The sequence below is a fragment of the Ctenocephalides felis genome, unplaced genomic scaffold (genome assembly GCF_003426905.1).
Source record: "Ctenocephalides felis isolate EL2017-DRISC unplaced genomic scaffold, ASM342690v1 CF-g0.4_SCAFFOLD_03571, whole genome shotgun sequence".
Classification (NCBI taxonomy): domain Eukaryota; kingdom Metazoa; phylum Arthropoda; class Insecta; order Siphonaptera; family Pulicidae; genus Ctenocephalides; species Ctenocephalides felis.
The window spans coordinates 26,463,547-26,489,830 of NW_020539725.1; the positions used below are offsets into that span (position 1 = coordinate 26,463,547).

The window sequence follows — 26,284 nt, forward strand, 5'->3', positions numbered from 1 at the left end:
CATGATTTCTAATCGCGAATATCACGCTACGGAGATTTGTTTTAGCAAATATTGTTATCAGCAACATATGGATTATATGTTTCTAATGAAAAACTCGAACGGGGTAAATTATTATTTACGCATCCAACATATGAACACATCACAAACATATAATATATAATATAATGTAGGGTAGGGCGAGGCACAATGTCCCAATTTTACTTTGAGCAATGATATTGTGAAAACCAAACCAATTTATCGGAACAAATAACAGGTATAGAAGAAACAACTATCTGACTATGTTCAGTAAAATTCTCAGCTTTCATCATTGTAGGAATGTGTTTTCTTGCTGTTTTTTAAATATTTGCAATGGTCCTTTTTACCCCATAGACGGGGTAAAATGAGACGACCAAAAGGCAAACAGGTCTTTTTAATGGATTTTACGAAATAATAGCTACATTATTAAACCAATGCAAAATATAAATTCCATGGGTACATTTTTTACAGATATAACATTATATGTACCCTTCATCTGGTATTTAGTCAGAAATATTCATCAGCAAAGTTGGAATAACTAAATAAATATTTATTTAATTTATCTTTCGTGGAATTGTTTTTAATAATTTTATTTACTTTTTTATTTTCTCTTTTTATTATTTTACTATTTTGTTGTTACACCTTTGCCAAGGTAAATTTTCAGTTGGTCCTTTTTAACTTTTTTAGCTTTTTTATAAATTCTATGAACATTGCCGTTTATCTACCGACAGCAAGGCCGTAAGAATCAATGCAGTAACTGGTTATACATCTTTTTCCCTCTACTTTCAAATATTGTTGTTAAAAAATTCGTAACTTTGTTTTTGAGATACCGGTGAGAGACCTTTGAGCCTCGTTCTACTATATATACGAGTATACTTATTTTTGTAATATGCTTGATGCTTATTATCATAACAAATAATTTTGTTTAGAACATTTACTATGGAAATATTTACAAGTAAAAATAGCCCTTGCCCAACATCGCTGCATCAAATTTAAAATCATCAGTATTAGAGAAATTCTAATAATAAAATACATTAAATATAAATAGGTCAACTGTTGTGTTGCCTTCTAACAAGCCACAATTAAGAAGTATCATCACAAAATACTCAAGTATAAAAATAAATTCCATATACTTATAATAACGGCGTAAAAAAGTTTGAAAACAAAATTATGACCAGCAAAAATAACTAAAAAAATCCATTTCAAATAATGCTTGAAACTGATGATTGAACAACTTAAAAATTGTGTAACTAAAAATAAAATTGGTATCTATGAAAAAACTAATGTTGAATAACATCTCTGAAATTCATTTAAGATTATAATGTTATTACAGGTTAAAAATAAAATTCTGAAGAAAATGGAAATGCTGGAAATGCTGGAGAAAAATTAATATCAGTAAACGCTAATTTTATTACGCAATTTGAGAAAACGTTTCCATCATATAATTTCTACAACAAGCTATTCGTTGTTGTTATTTTTGTATCGTATAAGAATAGAGATCATTATTGTAAAATAATCATAAATATAATGAAAAGAGCAATTATTTTGCTCACTTTTATTAGTCATTATCAAATTATAATAAACAGCAATTTAGTTTAAATAAAATTCCCCAAATAATAAAATATATTCCATTCCATTCTGGTTCATGCATATTATTAAACTAACAGTTGTTAGGTGAATATTCCGACTGTAGGTAGGTAATTGCATTAAAGCAAATTGGATTTATAGAATATTGCGGCATGTGTATATGTAAACGTTACATAATAAGCCTTTATACGACTTCAATTATTATTTAATCTAATTTAATGCCCAAAGACTGGCATAGATAATTCATGCCGATGGATCATACAGGTCCATGGAAAGCGCCTTACATATACCATACATATTATACACATCATATATATATGGTACACATCATATATATTTATATAATTCAAAGCAGAAAAGTTTTAGTATGGTAGATTTTTCGTTTTCTAGCACAACGAAAATGGGAAAAGTTGAGAACACAATTTTAATTTACATTTTGTATAAATAGACATCACTGCTGCTCGATGCGTGTTTATCGAAAAGGTAAATCTATCCCATCACATTTTGCCACGAAGCAGAAACCGTAAGCACTGTATAAGGGATATTTTAGCCTTTAGTATATGCGTCTCAAAATTTACATAAAATTATATATAATGAAATTAATTGATAATATAAATATGAAAACTCATATCATACAAAATACAATTAAAAATTTTAATAAATTATAACATTTTATTATAACCCTAAAACTAATTACACTTATTTCAAACTGAAAGCTATCGATTTGTTCTCCAGAAAACGTGAGCGGAAAAATGTGCTTCTAATTACCGATGACGGATATACGTCGTGGCCGATTTCATGAAACTAATCCAAACTATTGGAAATTGATATAAATTGTATCTTCCTTGAAGTTTTCCTCTTTTGCAAAACAATTGACACAAACACAGATTAATGATTAATCATTAATGCCTGATTTCTAGAAATCAACTAAAATCAGGCTACTAAGTTTGTTAATCATTTACTACTTTCAGAAGCCGTAGTTAGAAAAGAGACTATGAAAACTATTAAATTTGAATCACTGTGATTTCCGACTCTTCAAAAAGAAACTACTATGTTATTATTAAATCATAATTAATTTAATTGAATATTTTTATATAGGTCAACAATATTTTCAATGCTTAAAAACAATTTAATTAATTAACAATGATTATATGTACTTATAATGGTAAAATGATATGGTTTAATACATCGTACTCCTTTTGAATGTTATAAATAATATAAAACAGTAACATAACTAAATGCTTTCTTTTATCCAATACTATATTATGGAAGACAATGTAAATCTACAATATGGAACGACTAAAAACAATTCGTCTGTTCTATCAAGAAAGTACTTGAACTTGTACTGAATACAAATACTGTTGTCAATATTATATATTCAAATCGAAATGATTTAGGCCAAGGTGTATACAACAATTTAAGTAAATTACTCAAAGCAGAAAGAAAACTATTCTACTAACTAATAGCTCCATAATGTTTCTCTTTCTGACTGCTGGTACGTTTGAGTACAATATGTTTCTTGTAGATGTTTATATATATATATATATATATATATATATATATATATATATATAGATATATATAAGCTGAATACTAATATAATTGTTCAAAACATTAGGGGATATTGGGTACGCTTTTGGCACTTTTTATTTGAACACCAATAATTATGAAAATTTACTAGTTATCTGGAAGAAAAGTAAATTTGAACACTTGTCTATGTGAAAATACTAAAATACTGTCATTAGGTACAATCATAACATAATTCATCTTTTTTCCTTTGCACTCTATCAGTATAGTTTAGCTATTATGGCGGCTGTCACAACCGTACCCTTACACAACCGTACCCAGTTACCCCTACTTTATTTGTCTTTATTTTTGAAATATACGCACCGCTAAAGCGATGTGTGACGATATTTATATGACAAATGATATGAATTAGTTTATAACTTCAGCATTTTTGGCTGATGAAATTATATGCATGCAGCTAATCAGCTATTGGTGACAGACATTTTACCATTACTTGAATGATCTATCGGCAGGAATTATGTGTGCCAGTCTTTGGCCATTCAATTAGATTAAATAATAATAGAAGTCGTATAAAATATTATAAGATTTCGACCTCCAAAGAAATAACTACTAATAACAAACACATGTAAATATATTTGCAATTGCAATTGCAATTTATATGTATATGTATATATATATATATATATATATATATATATATATATATATATATATGTATATATATTATGGATATGAGGTATACCTGATAAATTACTTGAAGTTTAAAGCAGCCGCTCAAACCACAAATATTTTAGACTTTGTATGACATGTCATGCGTTTTCAATATATCACTATACCAATAATATTAAGTTTTATGTGGTCATTTTAGATAGTTAAATGTTATGCATGTATTTTATAAAACTAAACTATTTTAAGTATTTGGACTGAAGTAAGTAATATATTTAGTACACACTCGTTCTTTATGAATGTATGGAATTGATGGTTATATTGCACAGATAATTCAATGCATTGACAACATTTAAAGCTTGCAGAAAAAAACTATTTTGTTAAATTAGTCTAAAACAAATATCTATTGCAAATATTTCATATTGTATTTATTAACTGTTATTATGCTAATAACTTGTGTTATGTTTTATGTAACCCTGTTATTATGCTTACAACTTATGTCTTTGAAATGAAATACTTGAGATTTTGAATTATTCATATCCTGAGCTTCAGTGGACGTATTATCAATTTAGTTAAAAAAGTTTAATTTTGAACAACAGTTTTAATTTGACAGCTACAACTGTCAACGTTGGACATCACGTATTCACATCAACAACAAACTGTTATTGCGCACATATGGTCAGGTTAAACTCAAGGCTAAAACATTTAAAATCCCCTGAACTATCTAATACGTAGCTTTAGTAATAATGAGACGCACCGGTCACTTATTTTATAACGGTAAATAATTGCGCCGTCTTCGAGTTTATCGCATCGTGCATATATATTGAACTTTCCCCGTGAGCTTTGAAGCCCAAAGCTCGGCTAGCTTGCGCATAGCGGATCGCACTGCTCACGCAGCCCGTCGGAAGCTGACTGAAAACGGAATCCGCGGCCTCTGCAATCTCTCACGATCGAATGTAAACGTGTGTTAGTGCATGAATGCGCAGGGTTGATTCAATTTCTATGGAAATACTATTATTTAATAAGTTTTTAAGTCTTTCAGGGGCAATGATTTATGCCAGAATAAATTGTATGAAATAGTGTTCGAAACTGAATTTATTTTCAACACATTTATTTGCCACATATTTTCAAGATTGATGTTTGACAGCATGCCTACTTGTAGCACCATATTCAAATGTTCTTTGTTCTATAATATTAATGGCAACTATATAAGTGCGTTTTTTTTGTCAAAATCCAAGACATATTTCACCTAAATAACTTTATTCTGTAATACATTGTCTATGTTGACCAAAGACTTTTTGTTATCTTTCAAGTTATCATACTTTCATAAATTTTCTGGTTTTTATTAGCAAAAATCTGAATCTGATAGAATTTGACACCATCTATATACATTGAATTGTTCAATAATGGATACAGAAAGTAGTTGTAAGTATAAGTACCATAAGTGCAGGTTTTTGTTACAAAAGACATTTTTAAGAAGCTAAATGACTTTATTGTGTAACACATAATCCATTTTGATCAATTATTTTTTGCAATCTTTATCAGTTATCATACTTTCATAAAATTTCTGGTTTTTATTAGCAAAAAACTGAATCTGATAGAATTTGACACCATCTATATACATTGAATTGTTCAATGATGGATACAGAAAGTAGTTGTAAGTATAAGTACCGTAAGTGCAGGTTTATGTTACAAAAGACATTTTTAAGAAGCTAAATGTCTTTATTCTGTAACACATAATCCATTTTAATCAATTATTTTTTGCAATCTTTATCAGTTATCATACTTTCATAAAGTTTCTGGTTTTTATTGGCAAAAAACTGAATCTGATAGAATTTGACACTATCTATATACATTAAATTGTTCAATGATGGATACAGAAAGTAGTTGTAAGTATAAGTACCGTAAAAGTGCAGGTTTATGTTACAAAAGACATTTTTAAGAAGCTAAATGACTTTATTCTGTAACACAAAATCCATTTTGATCAATTATTTTTTGTCATCTTTTAAGCAGCTTTAATATCATACTTTCTGGTTTTTATTGGCAAAAAACTAAATCAGGTACAATGTTGCACGATCAGAAGCATTGAATAGTTTGCCATTCAAGAAATTTTTCAAAGATTGATACAAAAATTAATAGTAAGTAGCAAAAGTACGGAAGGTGCAAAGTCAGAATTCTAAGGTATATGTGGCAAAACATCCCAACCAAACTCCAGCTTTTTTGCCGAGTAGCCAAAGATATGAGATATCAATAATGGAATATATCACCGCTTCGATTTGTCAATTGAAGTTGATTTTCTTCAACCACTGATACTTAATTTCAGTAGTTGTGCAATGTAGGCATCAAAATTTACCGCTCGGTCAGGTGGTAAAGGTAAAAGTAGAAAATTGTAGTCAATGACCAGAGAGTTTCTCATCTTTGGGTGAAAAATCACCAAAAAGTAATTTGGCAAACCAATTTTGATGCCGTTTTCTGAAGCTTTCGTTGATAGAAATAATAACTCGTAACTATTTGTAAGCTTAAGATGAGTTTTTACCTTTGTAAAAATAAAAAAGCACAGTAGACAAAAATGTTTAATTTGATTTCCCAATAAAAAAAGATATTTTACATTTGAATGCGCCATCAAACCGAAAAATTGGATTGAAACTATCTAAGAAGAGAAATGTAAGAGTGAAAGCTGAACTTTTGTCAACTAAATATAGTGCAGAAGAAGCAATGAAAAAATTGTGAAAACACAGAGCATACATTTAATTTATCCCGAACAAATCTAGGCAATTATTTAAGAAATGTGACTTTAATAATATTGTGCAATTTATTTAATTCAAAAAATGTAACAATTTAAATTATAATTGTTTAGTTGAAAAAGTGTGGAAATTAACTAAATAAATAAATAAATACCTATAAATAAATAAATACAAAAAATTGTCACGTTTATATTTTTCAAATTATGTATTTAGAGACGGCATTTAAAATTTAATGTTTCTTGCAGAATATCGTTAGAATAATATTCTATATTAATAACGCATTTTCTCGGTTTGTAGAAAAACAGCATGTGCTAAGTCAATATTATTTTGTTATAATTGAATCTGCTGCAATATTGCCGGTATTTTAAAGTGTATTATAAGATGCAAGATACGTGTAGCATTATAAAATACAATACGTTGTAATATAGTAAGTTTTCAAATAGAAAAAAATGCAATCAATAAATAATAATAATAAATTAATAAATTATATAATGGTAATGAATCAAAGCTTTCTCGCCAACAAATTTATAAAACTAGCACATCAAAATCCTTGAAGATTTTCAATAATTAAATAATAAGTAATTCAAATCAATATGTAGAGGTATAATTTTAAGCGTGATATTCCGTTCAAGAGTAACATTGACACTATTTTGAAATATATAATTTCTATCTATTTGCCTATTTTATGGCAAATAAAATTACATTACATTAACTTAAGGTTTTGAACGTCACTTTTTTCTAATCTTTTTCTAATCTTTCACCTTAGAAACGTCGAATAAATAAGGGAGAACTGAACAGTTAAAAAATGATATCTGATTAAAAATCAGATACAGGTTTACATACAAATTTAAATCCATGTAATAAATATCCTTAGAATTTATGAAACATCCAGTTTGAAAGCCATATATAGATTTTTCATGACATTGCGATTTATATCTTGTTAACCACTGACGCGAACAGTTGACATAACAATACTAATAACATCAATTCCTTTGAGTCACAAGGTTTCATTGTACGTCATTCATGTATATTTTTCAATCACTGTTTTTGTATCATAAATAAGCGATGCCTTAAGCTTTTTGTAAACATTTTTGTATGTCAAGCAGTTACTAAAAATGAAACAATAAATATAAATGAAGTTTACAACCAGCAGAAAGACGCCAACGAGATCATGAAAATGCATAACTCATTTAACTAAAATGGATTGCAATATGTTTCCAAGAGAAAATAAGTTGGTCAGGAGAATAAAAAGTTATTCGCACTTTAATGAAAAACTTAATGTTCCTTGTAAAAGTAATAGTTTGAATTAATTTGCAATGTTGATATGTTAAACAATTAAACACGCGAATCTAAAATGACAGGAATGATAAAAAGTACTCACAGCTATAAGAATGTTAGTTTTGTTCTGTTTTTGTATTGATGCATTTAATTAATATAAGCAATGGATACAATATAAAATATTTCGTCGATAAGTGCCAAAACTAGTAGTTTTTATCTAACCGGTTCTCTAAGAATGCTCAAGAAATCTGCAGAATCACTGTTCAATAATAAAGTATAAAAACTTTGGCGTATATATACATATGTATATAACAAATTTTTATCGATTTTATAGAAATACTTTACCAGCAAATTCAAATTATTGCTGCTACTTTATCACATTCCTGTACTATTTCGGAGAATTGCCAATATTTGGAATCTACCCAAATATATGATGCACAATTCAAAGTAGAACTATAATTAATTTTCAAGATTAATGGATTGTTGTATGAATTGATAGACTCGCAATGTGCAGTATATACGCAATTTTAGGGTTTAGCAGTTCTATATTTAATTTACATAATATAAGAGCAACACTAATTTTAAAATAAGTTACCAGGTCATAATAAAAATTTCCATATTCTAGTAAATTCAACGAAACCAAATTTTATAGTACGGCGTTATCAGTTTTGGACAAACGCCATATTCGCGTTACAGAAAAATATATAAAAAATTACTTCTGTGACACATAAATTTACAAGGAAAGTTAAAACTATGTTTATGCTCTGGCCAAGATTCAACCGTCTAATGCGTTTTACCATTGTCGGTCCATGCCATGAATTTTTAGAGCATCGATCCGTATGAAATGCAATGAATAAATTTAACTACAAACATATTATATATATATATATATATATATATATATATATATATATATATGTATACATTTTCGTACTAGAGTTCTTTTATTGGAGGAAAATAAAGTTCTATTTTATATGCAGTCGCATATTGTATTCGGTTTATTATCATGCATTTATTACATGTATCCATGATTATGTATGTTTTCAGTGCTATGCGTTATACATTCATACGATAATAACAATTCTTAGCGCCAATTTGCAACCCAATTAAGCAAATAAAAAATCTAATTTTCTACGATAAATAACCTATGCAACGCTTATCATACCGTTATAACTAAACGTAAAATCTTTTATCGTACACGATCATACTAATTACCAAGATTGTATTTCTGTTCTTGTAACTTGGAAAAACTTGACACGTGACAAATATAATAATATACCACTAGTAACTAGTAGTACTGAGTTCTAGCTTATTAATTAGAAAATAAACAAAAAATAAGAAAGACATTTATATCAATTATTAAATTGTTTATTACAATTAGTATTAGATAATTAAAAATAAGTTTGTGAAAAAATGTTAGTCAAACATATAGTATTTTAAACTATATAGATAAATTCTATTGGCGCATTAATTTATGTGTAGTGTTTTATTAATATCGGTTTAGTGTATGAAGTTCAAGGCAATTTCTGATCAAAATACATGTTTTTATTGCAAGTTTATTTCAAAAATTTAGGGAATTTTATAAACTTCTAAAAATGTGTAACATTTTTGAAAATCTTCTTATTCATGATTTTATGATTGACATGATAACATTTAAAAATTCAGAAAAAAAACGTCAAAAGCTGTATGGTGTATGATAACGATAAGAAGTTTTTATACTGTCAATACAAATAGTTTTATGAGTGAATTTCAAAACTGCACATCCTACAGAACCGAGTATAAAAATATTTGGCTTCTATATAGTAGAGAAGATAAAAATGGTAATCTTATGCCTAAATATGTCTTTCTTTAAAATTACCATTTAGATTTGATATTTGTTTAAAACAAATGAGTTTATTATTTTTTCAAAGATATGATAAAACATGCAAAAGCGGCATCGAATAGTAATCAAGATGTAGGCCAGATTTTTCAAAGAAAAAGAACTATCGCCATCAAATATAATTTTTAAAAATTTAATTACAAAACAGAATGAACAGATTCGTTATAGTAGGAAGACTATATGAAATCAGTAGATATCGGCGAATCGACCGTAACTAGAATGTCCAAAAAACTGACCCTATCAAAAAATCAGAATTTATATATATATATATATATATATATATATGTATATATACATATAAATATATATATATATATGTATATATATATATATATTTATATATTTATATATAGTATATATATTAATTATAAAGTTAATGCTGAAATTTGAAATTTTGGTCTAATCAATGCATCTTATGTGTTACTCTGTTAAAAAATATTGTTTTCTTTTTAAATTAAATAGAATATTATTCTATTCCCCATGAACCAATGAATATTTATTCGAACAAAATCAGCGGAAGTAACACAGAATTAAAAGGGTACAAACCATTTTCAAATCGATTACACATCAAACAAAATTAATACAAAGTAAATATGCTATTTATAAAATACACATACAATGCTTTAACACGTAATAAATTATTGACATGTTCTTCAATATAACATTAGCTTGAAGATAACCATCTGCACATGTCTATTATTAGAGACGGAAGCGAGCGTTAATTAAATTTCGATATCTAATACAAAATGTATAAACAAAATGCAAATTCATGTACATGCCTATTTTCATTTAAGCTGTTTCTGAAATGGCTAGACCAAAATAGATATGTAACTGGTTATTTAAAAATTTATTGACGGCGAATAATTGGAAGCCAAGGTTCAACATATAAAATATTATTTTCGGTAATGGTTGGTCAAGCTTTCTTAATTCTTCATAATTAGCAATTGAAAAAAATACTTTAGTTCCTTCAAAAACTATTCAATGGATCTCAATTTTCATTAACGTTAACTAATCACTTGTAATATAAATTAGCATAACTATTCTTTTATAGTTAACTATTAGAGATACGATTTTTTTCCACAATAAATTATTATTTACACAAAATATTTTATATTACACTATCGACTTATTTTCAAGCGTCTAAAAAAGATCTTTAGAAAGTAAAAAAATCGATGTTAAAATTCATTCTAAAATACATCAATTGGCTAATTATGGTTTGCACAAATGATAGTTGGACCTTTTTAAATTGTTGAAAGCTCAAAAATAATAATAAGTAAATAACTATTAATAAAAATTATGTGATTATAACTTATTATATTAGCATTGCTAGTTTATTTTATTTTAGAAAAAAACGCTGCTTCCATGGCTCCAAAATCCAATGGCTCCTAAATACTATTAATTATTTCTTTATTTACCCACTACAAAAATTAATTTTTCAATCAATTAAAGTCACGTGAATATAATAAATAGCCATTATGTCCATTAAATGTAAATGAATATTTTTCCACAAATTTTAATTTACATTATGCATTGTTCTAATTACAGATCATAAGCTAATTGAAGCGTTCCAATGTCTATTTTAATTAGTTTGATGAACAAAACCTCTTTTTTGCGAAAAACAATGACAGGAAAATTAAGCTCATTTATGCCGAATTACATTATTTGTGCAAGAAATGAACTAATAGTCCTCTGTAAGCGATTTCTAATGCACATGCCCATACAAACATTAATAGAATGGCAGCTGGGAGCAATGGAAAACTGGCAAGCATAAATTTTTCACACTTCTGGACATATATAACATATTTTACCCTTACGAAATTACCCAATAATGAATATTGATTGATAACAAAATCAGGGATCATTAGTATATACTAAATGAATAAAGTAAAATAAACAAGTTTAGTAAAAAATCTGAAAATGACATAATTTTGGCTAGTACATTTTACTCACATTCAGCTCAAATGTTTTTTTTCTCGCATGTTGAAGGTTGTACTAGCAAAAAACATGTCAATTTTAGGTATTTATTTTTTTATTCGAAAATTTTAAAAAATAAAATTATCAAGTATTTTATTATTTTACAATCTTGATTAAATGCCAATACATTAGTACATTTTTTAAAAAGTACGCCTTTCAAAGTCGACCACTTTTAAAAATTTTGAATACATAGATCATCAGAAAGTTTTAATTCTTTAAAATTTGGGGCAATTGTGGTATTTTTTACTATGGTTCTAGAAATGTTATTCACGGTTATTGTTCTAAAGCTTATATTAACAAAATTAATAAAAGTTAGCCATAATAAGCGAAACATGGTCACAATTTTACCAAAGCTTTAGGTTGACTTTAAAAGCTCACAATTTCCAAACAAGGTGAGATAATTTTTTTCTTCTAATTTTTGCAGGACAGTTGAGATAAATACTATCACCCCGTTTATATCTACGAGTCAAACAAAATTTCATTTATATTCCATCATATATTCGAAGAAATTGACTTAGTTTTTGAATTTAACTTTTAAGCGAACTAACGATCTCATAATGTCAAGCTATGATCTAACATAAATATGTTAATGAACTTAATAAGAGTTAATTTCCGACTTCGCTTCTGCATGCAAATTTTTTTCTGCCTCAAAAGCACAACTATAAATATTCAAAGTTAATTATTTAACAGCACCCTATAAATAAAATAAACCAATTAATTTTCCACTATCTCTCGGTTTATGGCATAGCATTGGTAGGTGTTCGCTTTTCTCGAAAGAGACAAATAGAGAATTTCCACAGTATAACCTCGTCCTTGTCTTACACTCTGTAATACAAAGATCGATATGTTTTCAACCCAAAATACAGCTGTCGTCCCGTTCACACTCAACATGTGAACATGCGGTTGGGAAAACAACATTCTTAAAACAGTATTGTAATGTGAAATGAAAAGCAGTCCAATTTTTAATAACAATGATAATAAAAATATATGTAGGGTAGGGTACAAAGGTCCTATTTTACTTGGAGCAACTGTATTGCAAAAACCAAACCAATGAAAAAATAACACATATCAAACAAAGAACCATTTGACTAAGTTCAGTAAAACTACCTACAAAATTCATCATTGCAAAAATTGCTGTTTTGAAAAATTTGTCACCTGATTCTTTATATCCTTCATATCCTATAGGTGGGGTAAAATGTGATGGTCAGAAGGCAACTTATCTTATTTTCAATTTTCAAAATTTTTTACGAAATAATAGTTACATTATTCAACCAATACAAAATATAAATTTCATGGATACATTTTTTTCACAGATATAACACTGTATATAACCTTGATCTGGTATTTCGCCAAAAATATCAGATATCTTGTAAAATTGCTTTTCCTAACTTAATTTACTTTTTCAGTTACTATTTTTTACCCTTTGCCTTTTTTAGGATAAAAGTTCAGTTGGTCCTTTTTATACCACTCACGTGTAAGCTTTAATAAAGGTTATATAAGAAAAACTGTTGAATCTAGTTTGAAATTAACAATATATCTGTTATAGAACAATTAAATAACGTATACTTAAAAATTATATCAAGTAGAGTTGTATTGTATCAAGATCTCGTAAACTAGACAACAGTGCTCACAACCAAAAAACTAACAACGAAAGAAAATACTTTTCTTATGGATTTTCCAACATTACCGTTTATCTCCTGATCGCAATGCAATGAAATTCAAGGTGTTGGCTGGTTACATGTTTTTCCCTCTACTTTCAAATATTGTTATTGAAAATATTTCAACTTTACTTGTTTTTTTAGATATCTCTCTACCTTATTTAATTTTTATCCAATTTTTTAGTGGTTAAACAAGTTGATTCCTACAAAACTCGTCAACCAACCAAGACTGTAGAAAATATAAAAGTATAGAAGTATAGATAATCAGTTATCAAAGACAGAGTAAATTTTATTTGTTGTTTTTCCGTAATCTATTTATATAAGTCATAAACATATTTTATTGATCTGTTTATTCATAACCAATGAAATATTTATTATAAAGCTAATCTCGGTAGAGCATATTTTCGAAATAACTCATTCTATTAAATATTTGCATAAATGAAAAAATATTTAAAATTCAAAGATATCCACTCTGGATTAAAATAATAAACATTAGAACTGACTGTTAAAAATATACGCCAATATTTATAAATTTCTCTACTTGCACACAAGCATGTTTTTTTATTCATATACAATCTTATACAACCTGTGCACATCTGGGTAAAAGTAACAAGTATACAATTTTCGATTGGCTGCGCGCGCACAGGACTTTTCAATGTATGCCCTACACATTTCCGTATATATACACTCGAAAATGTGAACACATGGAAAATGGAAGTTTCCACCAATCGCTGACAAATGTCAAAGGTTAACATTTATGAAAAGGCAGTTATATCGTATTGTACTTAGATAGCTAAAATCGTATCAGAAAGCTTCAAGAACCCACAAGGGATGATAGTTCTAGTCATGAAAAAAAAATTCCTTTATGTGAGGGAAATAAGAAATAAAAATATTGCTTGCACTTGCAAAAATTCTAAGAGTTTTTCTCAAAAAATATATTGTTCATCAATTTTTGCAAGACTGAATATGAGTATTAATTTTTATTTTATCATATATCTTACAACTGTCTTTAGCAGATTAATAGTATGAAAAAATCATTTAGATGCTTATTATTTATAACCATCTATCAAATAAATATAATAAATATTGCATATAAAAAATAACATAAAAAAATTTAAAAAAAATTAAATAAAAAGCATTCGAGTAAACAATCATATTTATAAATGTATAAAATGCAAAAAATAAATATGAAATTGAATTTCTTCTACGTGAATGCTTATTGATAAGGTTGTTAATTGCTTGTTTTATTCAATTATCAGACATCAGTACCTTTTTTACTGTTTTCTTTTTAGGATAATTCAGCAGATTAGTTGTTTACGTCTATATCAGTTATATAAAATATAAATTAGACTCTAAAATAGCTTATTCAGGCCAAAATTTATATAACATAAAAATTTTAGTTTTCTAGAAACAATACAAATTTTTAACCACTTTAAAATCACACTAGATTCTCATATTTTTATATATTCTACGGTAACATTCAACAGCAACTTGCTGTTGAAAATTGATATCGAATTAACTGCTTTATAAAAGAGTACATTATTGAACTCTAATAAATATAATTCTATTGAAATGTTGAAATGGCATAGTTAGAAAAATAATTGTCATATTACCATGCATGAAATATTTGGGAATAGTCTGTAAAAAAGTCAGTGAAAAAAATCAGAGCTCTTTAAAAATGAAACAATATTTAGAATGTAATGTATCCTTCACCAGGATAATAAAGTGGATTCGTGCAGCAATGAATTGTTTTTAACTTTAAAATATAGATCACTTATATTTTTTCAATTGATAAGAGTTTTTTTGGATACTTGGATGTAAAATAGCAAGTATGATATTATGACAAGGGTTCAATATAATTTTGACTTACGATTTTATCCCTTTTTTATATTGGACTTGCTTGCTCGAGTATTTAGCCACCTACATTATTCTATGCAATCATATATCCTATAGAATCTTCTTCATATTTCTATACTTCTTAACTTATCTTCATTCTTTGTTCTTCTTATTTTAGTATCTTCTCATTTATCTTCTAAACTCTTCTTACTTCAATTCATTTTAATTATAATTCTCTAATTTTTATACATTCTGATTATTTTTACATGCATATTTTTCAACACAATTCATAGTTCTATCATAATTCCAAATTAACACTTAATATTTTTCAAATTCGTGCCGGAGATTCGAACTGAGAACCTCCAGCGTGTTTCCGCCGATTTTATCCCTTGTTTGGTTTCAAATAAAAATCGCTAGGGTGCTAATGTTGAAAAATAGATTGATAAATGAAATTTAAATTGACAAAAACAAGTAAGACTTCGTCTAAAAATCCGAAAGATACTTTTCTAGTTGCGGCATGTTTTAATTCTTAATATAACGTTTTTTGTTAGATATCAGGTAATGCACCTCAGGTACATTAAGAGCAAGAACCATATCAGGAATGATTTATCTATGGCTTGATCATATGAAATAATTTGTTAATAATAATTATTCAAAAACAATATATAGTAAAGATTGATTTGTTCAAAATAGCGGCAAAATAAAAGATATTTAAGCTTTACTGAATAGGTGAATTTAGTAAAGAAAGTATCTATAACCATACTATTCGTTAAAAATTCTTGGAATTGTTTCAAAGGTATGTTTTCGATAAATATCTAACACAATGGGTTATAAAAAAACTAATTGTTGAAAGAGTAAACTGAATCTCGAATATTCAAAATCCACTCATGACGACGTAAAATCATCAGAAACGTCGAAACATATTATTTTCCAAAAAACTTTTTCTTTCCAATTGACGTAATAGATTGCACACGTATATATCCATCATATAATATGCCATTTGGTTATCTGAAATCAGACTGCGTAATCGCGTTGAGCCTACTACGTTTTAGCTATCTCTTATTGATTTGTGTGACGTACGAGGAGACGTCACACTTTCCACTCTGACGTCATTATATGAAAATAATGACGTCACTGTGAAACAGAGACAGAGAGGGTCGTTAGATAGAGATCGCAGCAATTTTCACATTCACAGGTGAACTTAAATTCGCATTGTATATTTATGATCACAACACAAAACACATGTGCCTGCTGCTAAATGCGCTGTAACATTTTTATGAGATAAATGTAATAAGCAGTTTACCCAAGGAAAGTGGTATACCTTATGAAGGTACCCTGCTCTATATAGTAGGTTTAGTGTTAAATCTTTTTAGTCTGTATAGATAAATCTTGTTGAATATTTGGTAATAAGCTTGAATATACTGGTAACTCATTGGTTATTGTTATATATGGCAAATTCAATCGATACTACAAATAGCACATCACAATGCTAATTTAATATGCAGAGTTTCCGATTATTTACTTAAAATTATATTCAAATATTTCATATATTTACATCAAAACTTGTGGATGTTCGAGTTTTGTATCAATAATATTTTTTATATTACCTTAGGCAGAAGCTTCTCGTTATGATCTATCTTTTTTCAAATACTGTTGTCAAAAATGTGGAATAGTATATTTAGGGAGACATTTTTTATAATAAAAAGATTCTTTATATATTTCATTTTCACACAGGTTTAAGAATGATATAAATATTTTTAAAGCACTAATTACATCAGAAAAGAAGTCATCTGCAAATCTATAGTATTTTAAATGATATTACAAGTAATTACAACCTATTTAAATGCAAGGTAATCACTTTTTAAAAGCATATTTTACGATAAAATACTTCTTTTAGTTCATGTGCTCATAAATGTAAATATTTATTTATTTATTAACTTCCCAAAGGGTAAGTTATAGGAATGGCAAAAAAATCGAAAATGAAAATTTGTATATATCTTTACGATTCAAAGCTTTTGAATATGTTGGCATACCTTAGAAAAAATGGATGTATGTGTGTGTATGTGTGCGAATACAAATTTTCGTCCACGATTTCGGAAACACAGATCAACCGATTTGAATAATTCAAAAAACATTCTAAAAATAAGTTAAAATAAAGTCATTTAGCGGTCAAAAATTTTTATTGTACATCAAATTATCAGATATTGTATAGAAATTTTAATAATGTGTACAAAACACATTTCGTACAATTTTTTTTGGGTTCCGTACCAAGATTTTTAATTAGGGTACGGGAAGTACCAGCAATTTCGCTTAAGATACGATGCCATGCACCCCACTAGTTTATTTACTTATTTAAAGCCCATGACAATGTCTAAAAGATTGTCCATTCATGTATTTCTGTATATTTTAAGTAAAAAACATGTATATACAATAAGAAATATATGTCAATGCTTTGAATAGCCATCATAAGATATTTTTGAGGTATATCAATAATTATAACCGTATTTAAATATATTACATATATTTTTCAAATATATTACAATATTTTTCTGGAAAAAATTATTTTATAACAAACAGCATATAAGCACCGAATGCCATGAATTATTAACTTCCCGTAGGGTAAGTTATAGTAATCGTCCAAAAATCGAAATCAAAAATTTTTACATTTCTCGACGTTTTGAAGGTTTTTGAACATTTTGGCATACTTCAGAAAAAATGGATGTGTGTGTGTGTGTGTGTGTGTGTGTGTTTTGTATGTCCGCTTTTTTTCGTCCACGTTTTCGGGCGCACGGATCAACCGATTTGAATGGTTTAAAAAACATTCGATTCCTATTGATAGGGAGATGTGCTGATTAGTTTTTGGCAAAGGCAGGTCCAGCCGTTACGGAGATATGGAGCAAAGAGTGCAAAAAATAGAAAGCGAGTTTTTGAGAGAACGGATCAACCGATTTGAATGGTTTAAAAAACATTCGATTCCTATTGATAGGGAGATGTGCTGATTAGTTTTTGGCAAAGGTAGGCCCAGAGGTTTCGGAGATACAGAGCTAAATTTAAAAAAATGGCTGTTTTTGAGAGAACTAAGCGTCCGATTTAAATGATTCAATGAACTTTCTGCTTTTTTCAACAAAATAATTGATTTTGGAAAAAAAAAAATTTGTTTCTAATTTTTTTTTCAAAAAAATTTTTTTGTAATTTTGGATTAAAAATTCAAAAAATCACCCAAGCTAAGCACAGTCTAAGCGCCACTCTGGTACAAATGTTTACCCAAGTGCGTTTAGACTGTTTGTGTACTGGAGCACTTTTCCAATTTTGTGAAAATTATTGAAAAATGTGAAATTGCCGCCAAGCTGAGCACAGTATAAGTGAAAATGTCGCATAGAATTATTCGCAAATGCGTTTAGACTGTGACTATGCGGAAGCTCTTTTTCAATTTTGTGTAACTTTGGCAACTATTTTTTTTTTGGAATTTGATTCGAAATGAAATGACGATTGTTAATGTTCTGGAGATGATAAATTGATTTATTTATAATTAATTTTCCATAGGGTAAGTAATCGCAAAAAAATCGAAAATGAAAATTTTTATATATCTTCACGTTTCAGAGGTTTCTGAATATGTTGGCATACCTTAGAGAAAATTGATGCATGTGTGTGTATGTGTGTGTGTGTGTGTGTGCGTGCATGTGTGTGTGTTCGGATACGGATGAAGCAATTTGAATAATTCAAAAAACATTCTAGCCGTTCCGAAGATATGGGGCAAAAAGGGCCAAAAACGGTAACTCAGTTTTTAAGAGAACGGAGCGTCCGATTTGTATAGTTCAAAAAACATTTTACTTGTATTAACAAGATGAAGATTTGATCAAATTTTCATGAAGATAGGTCTAGCGGTTTCAGAGATCTAGTAAAAAAAAACTAAAAAAAAATAACATTTGGCGGTCAACAATAATCATTAGACATTAGACATATGCATATCAAATTACCAGATATTTTATTGAGATTTTAACAATAAGTATGAGTTTTGTTTACATTCCTATGGGTTCCGTACCATTGTTTTTCCGTTAGACAGCGACGCGGCGCTTACGCGCTTTATATTTTGTCCCTATGCAGTTAAAGCAGTACGATTGCTTTGAAAAAAAGTTCAGATCTTCCAAAATATATCAAAATGAAGATAACATTTTTTCCAAAAAAAAATTTTTATAAAAAAAATTGTTTAAAAATTTTTTAAAAAAAAAATTTTTTTTTCAAAAAAAAGTAATTTTTTGTCCAATTTAAAATTTCTAAAAAATCTTATTTTTTCGAAGTAAATTTTTTTCAAAAATGTTAATCGTTTTTAAAAAAATAATAATTTTTGGCACGGGAAGTTCCAGCAATTTGCCTTAAGGCACGATGCCTTAATTGCCTTAAGACAGAATTCCACTTACAGCTAGTTTTAAATTGTAATAATGAAATAGATTTTACCACAAGGAACAATAATCATTACTGTATTAATAAAGACATTTAACTAGTTATTGATAAATGTAACAATATTGTTTATAACTATTAGGTCTGTAATGTACACCGTTATTTTTATCAGTAGTGCTTACAGAAAACCTTCAAAGTTATAGCATTAATATTCATGAGGATTATTTAAAAAGAAGTATTTTTAAACATGCTTAATTTAATAATACCTAAGACGCAGAGAAATATAAATCTGAATATTAGATTTGATCACGCAAGTTTCATGAATATTACGAACATGAACTTACTTCGGTAAAGAGTCTTTATTGAAGACAAATTTTATTTAATAATCCTAGTACATCTGTGGGTTCACATGTTTAGACACGTGAGGACTAGATTTTTAAGGAATAATGAAACAGAAAAAAACATTTCTAAATACACTTTTCTCGAATTTATTCATTTACTTCTGAAATAATTACAAGTGGCTGATGTAAGTGGCATTTTGTCTTGGCAAGCTGCATGAATATCCTATATGTCTATAAATGTTTGTCATTCCAGATCGAACTAATAAATAAACAATCGATATAATAATTTATGACTGATTTATAAGTATATATACAGATTTTATTTAGGAACCTTATAATATTAAAAAATATTGCAGATAAATTTGGCAAAAAACTCATTATTTTAAACTAATACAGAATTTAAATCTTATATATGATTGTAGAAAAATGAACAAATGTACACATCATGAATGATTGCATGCATGAATATCCTATATATTTATAAATGACAAATCCCAGATCGAACTAATCAATAAACAATCGATATAATAATTTATGACTGATTTATAAGTATATATACAGATTTTCTTTAGGACCTTATAATATTAAAAAATATTGCAGATAAATTTGGCAAAAAACTCATTATTTTAACTAATACAGAATTTAAATCTTTTATATGATTGTAGAAAAATGAAGACAAGAACACATCATACATGATGTATTTTTCTTAAAAAGCCTCATTATTACAAACTGATTGTGAGGTCAAAATTCGGCCCACATGGACACACATATTTTTTCGTTTCAATTTTGGTTTCAAATGGTTCGGAACAACTTGGAAATATAAAATTAACAAGTCGGATTTTCTGACGAAAAACAGACTTATTCTTCACGTCGTTAAAAATATTTATAATTGACTTTTTAAATAAATTAATTTGATTTTAATAACCAACGGTTTGTAGCATATTTATTGATGAGTTTCATAAAACCAAGATTGCTGTGGTTTAACATGATTATATGAAACGTGATCGTACACTGAGAATTCTTTACAAATTCCTATGTAATAAAATAAAATAAAGATATAATCCTGCGTTCCAAGACTCTGCAATATTCCTAAATGAGGATTCTGTAATTTAGTTGTTTTTCCATAATTGTTTTATGTTTATGTTAATTGTTTAAAAACACATTTCAAAATATTGTAATTTAATATTGATACTGTTCTGATATTTTGAGTAAATGCAAAAGAAAAAAAAATCTTCAAATTGTTATGATATCAGATAAAATCAAAGCATGCCCTATAAGGAGCCCTATGAAATATTTTCAAAAATATTTACTACAGAAAAATAAAAAAAATAATAAGCGAGTTGAAATACATGGAAACGTTTTAGGATTGTTATTATTATAATTATTATTATTATTATTATTATCATTATTATTATTATTATTATATAGAAATTTTAACGCATGTCCTGAAATGGACAAGTAAAACAGTAGCATTAAAAAAATGACTTCAAACGTACATAATCATCTGACCATCTGAGAGATTTTAAAAATTGGCATATGTATATGAATGAAAAATGAATATTTTTTTATACTTAGCATTGTCTTGTTCCAGCTTAGTTCGCTTGCAAGTGAGTTCGAATGATCCTCGAGGCGACTTTTGTAATTGTCTGAATGTTTTCGTATTTCATCGTTTATTTTGTTCATTTTCGTGCTTTTATGTATTAACCAACTCGATATGTTCAGTCAGCTTGTTTGAAAGCTGATCCTCAATTTAAAGAAATCAGTTCGACTAATCGCCATAAAAAATTAATTAAATCAAGTGCTTGTTGAATTGGCTTTTAAATTCATGAAATCAGAGCAAAGACTAAATTTGCGCTGCCACATGCCCACACAATATCTCCTATTATTGTTGCTAGATTCAGAATAACTTGAAGAGTCGAGAAAATATAAAATTATCTTATATAATTTATTGGTAAGAACATTCAAAATATAGTAATCAAATGTGCAAGATAAAATCGAAATTAGGCTTTTCTGATTGTACACGTGCACATTTTGGATCTTATTGTGCTTTTAGCCTCATACTGAAATTGTTTTCAGTAAAGTTTAAAATAGTTTTTGAAACATGTCAATTACTATTTGTTTGTACAAGTCTCTGAACTTTAATAAAAACAAATCATCGTGATTGGACCTGGTGAGTCATCTAAAAAACAATCTTGGCAAAACCCAAAGTACATGGCACTATGGCAGAAACATAAATATTGTGCAAAATACTTGCGCAACCTAATATATATATATATATATATATATATATATATATATAATATATATATATATATAATAAAACATATTTGTCACGCTCTACAAGTAGCAATAAAATACTTCAACATATCATCTGTAGAAATTTTGGTGCATTTACACATGCGAAAACTAATTGAAGGCCACTTTCGATTTCATTTAGCTTTTGTCACGTACAAATAATAAAGAGTTATGTTCACAAACTTATTTTACAAAATATCTCACGCAGAGAAAATATACAAAAATAAACTACGTTAATTGTCTTAAATTAATGAACGAGTTGGAATTTGACTGAAAAAAATCATAAGTAAACAAAATATAATTATATTTGGAATAAATTTAGATGTTGATCAAATTAATGAAAAACTGAGAGAATATGTAAATTAATTTGATTCGCTATAATCGACATTCTTTATCAAAAAACACCTGTAAGAATACTCTTACCTTATATAGGAAATTTTTAATTTTTAACTAATTTAGCTATTGTCAATATAATAAAAAATGCCTATTACACACGATCATATTAATTTAAGTATCAACATCATTATTATATCAGATCTATGTGTTATACGTCCATTATAATTTAAGGCATTTCCTTTCGAATTCATTCTTAACAATTGGAGGTAAATTATTCCAAACAATACATAACCTCGAATGCAAAATATAAAATGCATACCTCTGCCAAAACCATATCAGCCACCTGCAACATTAACTTATAAAGTGCAGTTATTCTTCAGTTTTTATTTATTTTCACATTTTTTTAAATAAATTATTTGATTTAATTTGACACAAAACACTTCCACACAAATGTCACCTCTTCACTGAACTGACAGCGCCAGTTGTGCCATGCGCATTGCCAGATGACAGCAATAAATTTCGTAACTTGTTTCAAAAGTTATATTGTTTAAGAATAAATTGAATTGTTAGAAGTAATTAACTTGTATGTAATTATTAGATAAAGTACATATATTAATTGAATTGTGATTTAACAACCGATTTAACGATTAAAATGAATTTTTGACTGTTATTTTGATGAATCTCATTTAATGCTACTGCCACCTACGAAGAAGTCTCTGTAGGTAAAGAATAACGAGTTTCTTGGAATATGTGACTAGTTCAAAATGATTATATGTTGGGAATTAAATACATTTAAATAAATATCCAGTCTATTCGTATTTTAAATATGCATTATTTTTTAAATATGCATTTAAACTAGTGGTGTATGGCATCGTGCCTTAAGACAAATTGCTTCCCGTACCAGAATTAAATATTTGAGGGAAAAAAAAGTATTCAATAAATATTGATCAATGATTATAACAATCGTTTTAAGCATTTTTAATAGATAATTATAATCAGTATACATTTTATCGTTCATAAAATATACATCGCTCAAAACACTTGAGAAGGTCTACATTTGCAGGATATGCCGAATAAATCCATCTGAGGCAATATTTGTTACGATTAGAATAACGCATTTGAAATTATATACATTTTTAAACTGTTTTGTAAATTTAAAATTTATATTTGAAGTATTATATTAGTATATTTTTGAAAACTAAAAAAAAAATTTTTCTGAAAATTTTGAAATTGCTTGAACCGTATAAACTTTAGAAATTAACAATCTTGGTACGTAACCTCACAAAATTGTAACAAAATTAGTACACATTTTTAAAAATTTTATCAAATGTCTGATAATTTGATCTGCATATGTCTATGATCATTTTTGACGGCAAAATATTTTTACTTTTTCCTCTGTATCTCCAAAACCGCTAGACCTGCCTTACCAAAAATTTCATTTTGTCAATACAAGTAAAATGTTTTTTGAATCATTCAAATCGGGTACTCCGTTCTCTCCAAAACTGAATTACCATTTTTGGCACTTTTTGCCCCGTCTCTTCAAAACGGCTGTGCCTAACTTCACCAAAAACTAATCAGTACATCTTCTCATCAATAGGAATCGAATGTTTTTTGAATCATTCAAATCGGTTGATTCGTGCGCCCGAAATCATGGACATAAAATTGTATCCAAACATACACACACACACATACATCCATTTTTTCTAAAGTATGCCAAAATAATCAGAATTTTTTGGAATTACTATGCGAAGTTATTAAATTAAAATAAAATTATTATTTTAAAAAGTGATGAAAATTGGATTGAAACCTTGGTTATAAAGTATATAGTTTTTCCGAAGTCAACATGATTGTTAAGGAGATATTTTTTAGTCTAGAGACATGAATATTATTCGATTTTTAAAACTCAGTAAAAATATTTATAATTCATGTCTTGAGAACAAAAAAAACATAGTCATGAAGTTGTAATTCTAGAAAGTGATGAAGTTGGGAGTCTCAAAAAATTTAGCCTTGAAAATTTTTTCATGAGTTTAGCCCTCCAAATAATCTGAATTAAAAAAAAATCGTATATTATTAATCTAGAATAATATAGCCATCGTATGAACTATTACAGTATTATATAAAAAAAATCACAAAATAGCGACTGTTGTAAAAAATGTTTTTTGCAACTTATTGTAAATTTTCCAATTTAAAAAAAAAAACAAAAAACGGTTTTTGAGTATGAATGTAGTTCACACTGAAAAATAGTTTATAAAAATGAAAAAATTACAAGTACATAAATCAATCCAGTATAAGTTAAGAAATGGTGGAAATCGTATCAAAAAGAAGTTTTGAGAAAAATACGATCTATGTCTCTGAAAATAATTCAAATTAAAAAAAGCTATAGTACACATATTATTAAATAATTAAACTTTTTTAAATATTCTAAAAAAACAAAATCGATTTTTTTAATTCTTGTATAAAAATACCCCTTAATTTACAAGTTTTCAAAAACAGAGGAACACTTGCCGGGCATAATAATATTGCTCCCCAGGTTCCTAAACTTAAGAGAAAGCAAATGTTGAAAACGATAAAAAAATGTTTTATTGCACCAAGGCCAACATTTATACAAAGTACCTAATAACTTCCCCTAGACTATGTTAATGAAATCTGAATTTTGTACAGAGAGATATAAATTTTTAATAACAGAAATATGTAATATTTTATGAGTTGTCTCAACTAAGAACTTCTATGCCATTAACCAGACAATTACAAATGCAATTATATTCTCATACTATAAAATAATGATAATAGTGTTATAATAAATTTTAATATAAGGAGATCAAATTCTAATGTAAGTACATAAGTATTGGAATTACTTACTTATTTTTAATTATTTTAGTTATTTTCCGCTGAATGAAGGAAAGTCTAAACGTATGGATATCAAATAACTTATAAACAATTTGAACAATGTTTACTGATGTCAAAATATGTGAGTCAAAAATCATTTATTGAACGCAAACCGTTGCCTATCCTAAATATAATAACAATAATAACAATAAAATTATTATTACAATTTCTGTAAATCAGATAGTTTTTTATCTGTGCAACAATTCCAGATAAGAGCTATTTTTAATCGGAAACATTTTCCGATCGATATTTTTAGATGCAAATCGATGTCACTACTTCTTGACATCAGGCTATCCGAAGCGGGTATCAAACCTGGAACTTCTTATTCCCTGTAACTGCTAATCGACGTGGAAACCCTATCACTATCAATAAAAAATTAAAGCTTGTGAAGACTTTTTGACTTGTAATGTTAAAGAACGTTTTATATGCTTATAATATTGTGAAAAAAAGTCAAACAAATATAGCAGTTGCGTAATATAGTCCGACACTATTATAGCAAATTATTAATATTAATAACTGTTATTAGAACAAAATAGAATTCATGCATTTACTGTTAACAAATAGTAACAAAGATCTATATAAATAAAAACTGTATAACAATTCTATATAAATCAATAATATAATAATTACATTTCCTGTATTTTTTCCACAATCAAATATTTTATAGCTTCGAAAATTTGCCAGAATCTGTTGTAAAAGATACCCACTCATCTAATAAAAAGTTGATGTTTTTGGATACATCGACGAACAATTTATTATGTGACCTATAGCAAATACTGTGTATGTTCGTACGTAGATAGTAATAAACGGTTCAGTAAAATTGTTTTCTTTATGGGCAATGGATGAATACACGATCATTCTAAC

The 26,284-nt window shown here is 27.5% G+C and overlaps 1 protein-coding gene across 1 annotated transcript in view; it reads right to left on the minus strand.

Moving 5' to 3' along the window:
* LOC113385863 (protein retinal degeneration B-like) overlaps positions 1–22,974 on the minus strand; it is a 92,696-nt gene extending 69,722 nt beyond the window's left edge. Inside the window, exon 1 of the mRNA XM_026623690.1 lies at positions 22,854–22,974. The gene's annotated coding sequence lies outside the window, so the exon portion shown is untranslated. The remainder of the gene's footprint in view (positions 1–22,853) is intronic.
* Between the last annotated feature and the right edge of the window lie 3,310 nt (positions 22,975–26,284).